We start from the raw sequence: 4747 nt of genomic DNA, 5'->3' as shown, positions 1-4747 counted from the left end.
CACGAAAACCATACTGCAATCTTATACAGAGCTTCTTCCGTGTCAGAGTGCGAAATGGAGGAATTTATCAGCTTGCAATTCAAGAATACCACAACCGATGGAGACGGGCGTGCTGCTTAAGGGATTGACGACGCAATCAGAGCCCGACATCACATGTGTAAGGTCAATAGGCTAGCTAGTATAGATAGTATGTTCACCTGGTGCATTCACAGTTACTTACGAGCGTCACTAAGAGCTCTGTTCAGCGATATATATAGATATATATATGAAAAATAAAAAATAGATTCATAATTAGTAAACAAGATAAAGTTTGAATTTATTTTTATAATCAAATATAAGATAAATAGGTGACGTGGCATGATCTACGTAAAAGATATCACATTGTTTACATAATAAAAGTTATCAACCCCCTACATCATATGATCAGCTTAAAACATAATAGAAAGAAAAGATGAATGGAGCTATCACGATTCGAAATTTTTTTTTGTTAACTTTTACAACTTTCGCTTGTGGATTTCTATTAGATAATCAGAATGCAGGAGGTCAAACCACTGGTAACCAACAGTATCTGACGGTTTCAGAATTTTACCACGTAAAAACAGATCTTCAGGACGGACTAGTTGATTTGCGTCACGACACGGACAATAAACTAGTGTTGTTGTCATCACAATTGCAACAAATGTTTAACTCTTTTAAACAAGAGATAGCCGACAACAACAGCAGAAGTGATGACCTAGAGAACAAATACCGTGACCTTTTACAAAGTCATACCCTTCTCAAACACGATTTCGACGCATTGAAGAATAAATATACCGAACTTACCGCGAAAGTTGCCGTTTTAGTTCACAGCGAGAATACCACATTAGCTCTACAGGGGGAGATTTCCGATTTGAAGAACTTAAAGAGCATTCATCAACTCCAAGACTTAACTGCTTTACAAAGTCGGGTAAATACAATCAGTGCGCAAACTCATTCTTTGGCTGTAAAAGAACAGGCTAGAAACGAAGACTTCCGTGCGTTATATAATCTTACTGTAAATCAAAAACAGATGACAGATAAAAGTATTAAAGCTTTAGAATCGGAAACAATTAACAATATGAAAGCATTGGCCTTCAATACGACCAACACTATTAAAACCTTAGAGCTTAACACGAATAACAGTGTCGACTTGATGTCAAATTCGTTTGGTATGAAAACTCAAAATCTGGAAGGGATATTAAATTCGTCGATGGCAGGCTTACAACAACAGATCGCTAGTAGTAATAAAAGAGGTATGTTTGTGAAGTATCATGAATTCACAAGATTAAAAAGAGACATAGAAAGGGAATTCGCATAATAGTTCACATCGCAACATTATAACTTATCATTTTTTATCTAAATTTAAAAATTGACTACAAAAGTGACCCACAAATGTTTCAACTTCAAGAAGTCAAATATCGCTACTTCAATCGCGGAGTTTCCAATTCACCAAACTTGCCAAATTTTCGGTAGGTTTAATCTTTTTACAATTCTCAAATATCATGTTTTTTCAAGTTGGTGAGCATGTAACTTACATCATGTCATTTTGCTTTTGCTACTTAAATTGATTTCTGTGTCAATTGGTTGAAAGGAGCCATTACAGTTCGAATAAACACACAGTAGATACAGTGTCCAGCTAGGATCGTGTTTTTTCTAGTGATTTTATCGTGTTTTTTGGAGTGTGTACACTTTTGTTCGAGTGAATGTGATAAAAATTGTAAACAAACAAACTTGATTTAGGAGCTTGAGAGGTTATACAAATTATTTGAGTATTTGATATAAAAGATATTATCAATCCGACATTATGTTTCGTTAAAAAATTAAAATTTATCCTCATATAAGACTTTTATTCAAAAATACAGAATAAAGTCATTTTTACACATAATAATGTAAATGTCGCAGGAAATGCATCCATGGATTATAATTCATATATATATCCTCAGATATACAGACACTTTATACAAAATCTTGTTATTGCATTGAAAACGACATTTGAAAAATGTCATTTTTCTAAGTCGGGATTTTTTCGAGAGCAGTCCGGTTTTCTTGGGGCGTCTTTGTTTTATCAAGCGAATTTCCTATAGCTTAAAATAATATGTATTTACGTTTAAAAAAATTTCACCAAACTTGGCCACAATCATTATTAAGGTATCTAGTTTAAAATTAAAATAATTGTGTCTGGTGACCTCACCTGCAAACCAACATGGCCAACATGGCTAAAAATGTAACATAGGAGTAAAATTGCATATGTTGGTTTATATCTCTGAAAATAACGCAATTATTGCAAATCTGACACAAGTGAAATGTTCATCAGGTTAAGAACTATCTGCTCAACAATTTTCATACAAATCAGACGACCCGTAGTTTATTTGTTGCCCCTGGCTGCATTGGTTATTTTAAAGAAAGTTTGCCTTTTTGTGTTAATATCTTGAATATAATTATAAATAGGGATAAACTGTTAACAGCAGTAATGTTAAGCAAGTAAGATCTACTTACCAGTCAACATGACCAAAATGTGTTATTAACCCCTTAAGTCATTTTTGTTTTACATTTTTTGTTATTTGTTTGTAATCGTTAACAAAAATCTTCTCCTCTGAAAATACTGAAACAAAATAAACTTAAATGACCACAATTATCAGTAAGGTATCTGGATTGAAAAAAAAAATGTCCAATAACAATGCCTACCAACTAACATGGCCGACATGGCTATAAATAGAACAGGGGTAAAATGTAAGTTTTGTCTATTATTTTGTGAATCATTATAAATAGAAAAATCTGAATAGAGCGAAAATGTTCAGAATGTTGAGATTTACCAATTGTTCAATACGTCAAAACTGTATATTCCAAAATGCAAAATAAAGGTTTTTTTAACACATGAGAATGCAAATGTCCAAGGAATAGCATTCACGGATTATATATAACATTAGATATACAGACACTTTTCAAACAATCTTCTTGTTGCATTGAAAACGACTTTTTGAGACTAAATTAATATTTTTTAAGGGGCCAGCTGAAGGACACATACGGGTGCGGGAGTTTCTTGCTACACTGAAGACCCATTGGTGACCTTCGGCCGTTGTCTGCTCTATGGTCGGGCTGTTGTCACTTTGGCACATTCCCCATTTCCTTTCTCAATTTTAATCTATATGCCCGTGTTTTTTCGAGAGCTGTCCGGTTTCTTTTTTAGGTTTAAATTTTATGCGTTAGTGAATTTAAAAAAAATAAAAAAGGTTCATATAGTACTTTTCAAGACACGAAACTAATGCTTTCACCAGAGTTATTTTCATTAATGGATTTGTGCATTTGTTTTTGTGGGGGCGTGGGACAGGCCTCTTTAAGTAGAATATTTTTATTACATAGATTTTTCTGATTCTTCACTGCTGTCCAATAGATTTCGGACTCCTTTTGGGCTTACATTACCGAGAGGCCAAGTGAGCTTTTCGCATTGCTAATTTTATGGAAATTTGGCATTTTGTATGTCATCATCTTGAATATAATTATAGATACGGATAAACTGTCACAGCAATAACGTTCAGTAAAATGAGATCTACATATCAGTCGACATGACCAAAATGGACAATTAATCCATAAAGGAGTTATTACCCTTTATGGTATTTTTTTTTACATATTTTTTTGAATAGAGCGAAAATGTTCAGAATGTTGAGCACTACCAATTGTTCAATACGTCAAAACTATCAGATACGTGTTTTGAGCAAAAACTGAAGAAGATAGAGATAAAACTAAACAGAGTTAGAGATCATTAATACTGCTAGTCCACTTTATGTAACTTATATTTCAACCTTATAGAAAACACATTTGTACGTTGAATTTGTAATTAATTTGAAAGCAGTAAAAATGCTTGCGAAACCTCGCAGTTTTTATATCTTTTTGTGCTTTTGGGTGTAAACTCTTGTGTAACTCACCAGGTTTTAAGTAACTCATGCTATGTGTTGCCATAGTTAATTTTATAATACATGTTTCTTGTTGTTTTTTTAATAATATTCTAACATATGTTAGCTTTTGTCTCTGTTTGCAAAATTATATTTATTTCAGTTTCCATCACAGCATGTGTGAAGGCACAAGGGAGGATTCAATGGTCTAGTAGCAAAGCAGTCAAATTTGATACAATTCAACTGCAATACGGTGTAAACAATTTAAGCAAGTTCATATCCGATGGAAAGTTTATTGCCGAGATGGAGGGGCTGTACATTGTGTCCGCTTGGATAATGTCAGCTACAAGTGGAGCAGAATTTGGAATATACCATAATACTAAGTTGATTACCCGCACATATATTAATGATAGTATTAACAATTGGATTTCAGCAAGCGGAATTGCTACCATTGAACTGCAAACTAATGACACCGTATGGATCGGGACTTTATCTTCAATGATAATTTATAATGTTGGCAGATCATGCTTCACAATCGTAAAAGTCAAATGATGACAACTGTAACTAATTTAAATCTGCATAGCTACTTAAATATGAACTGTTAGATATTAAATTAATTGAAAGTTTTTGTAAATTATGACCGTCATTGTTAATGTTTAGTGTATTTAAAAAAAATCCAATTCATAATAATAAGGAGGGCTTATCTAAAATTAAAACAAAATCCATTTCAAAAATATAAAACGTTGGCTAAAGATGGGCCTTTTCACAAATATAGGCAAACACACATGAAGGAAAATATTGAAATATTGCAATTTTGAAATAGAATATTATACTGAAAT

At 32.9% G+C, this 4747-nt stretch overlaps 1 long non-coding RNA gene across 1 annotated transcript; it reads left to right on the top strand.

Moving 5' to 3' along the window:
* Window positions 1–404: 404 nt before the first annotated feature.
* Window positions 405–4545, top strand: LOC143059844 (uncharacterized). Its single transcript, XR_012973632.1, has 2 exons — window positions 405–1271; window positions 4072–4545. It is a non-coding gene; the product is annotated as an uncharacterized LOC143059844 (long non-coding RNA).
* The last annotated feature ends 202 nt before the right edge of the window (window positions 4546–4747 follow it).

The sequence above is a fragment of the Mytilus galloprovincialis genome, chromosome 14 (assembly GCF_965363235.1).
Source record: "Mytilus galloprovincialis chromosome 14, xbMytGall1.hap1.1, whole genome shotgun sequence".
Classification (NCBI taxonomy): Eukaryota; Metazoa; Mollusca; class Bivalvia; order Mytilida; family Mytilidae; genus Mytilus; species Mytilus galloprovincialis.
This window is presented reverse-complemented; position numbering and strand designations above follow the sequence as displayed.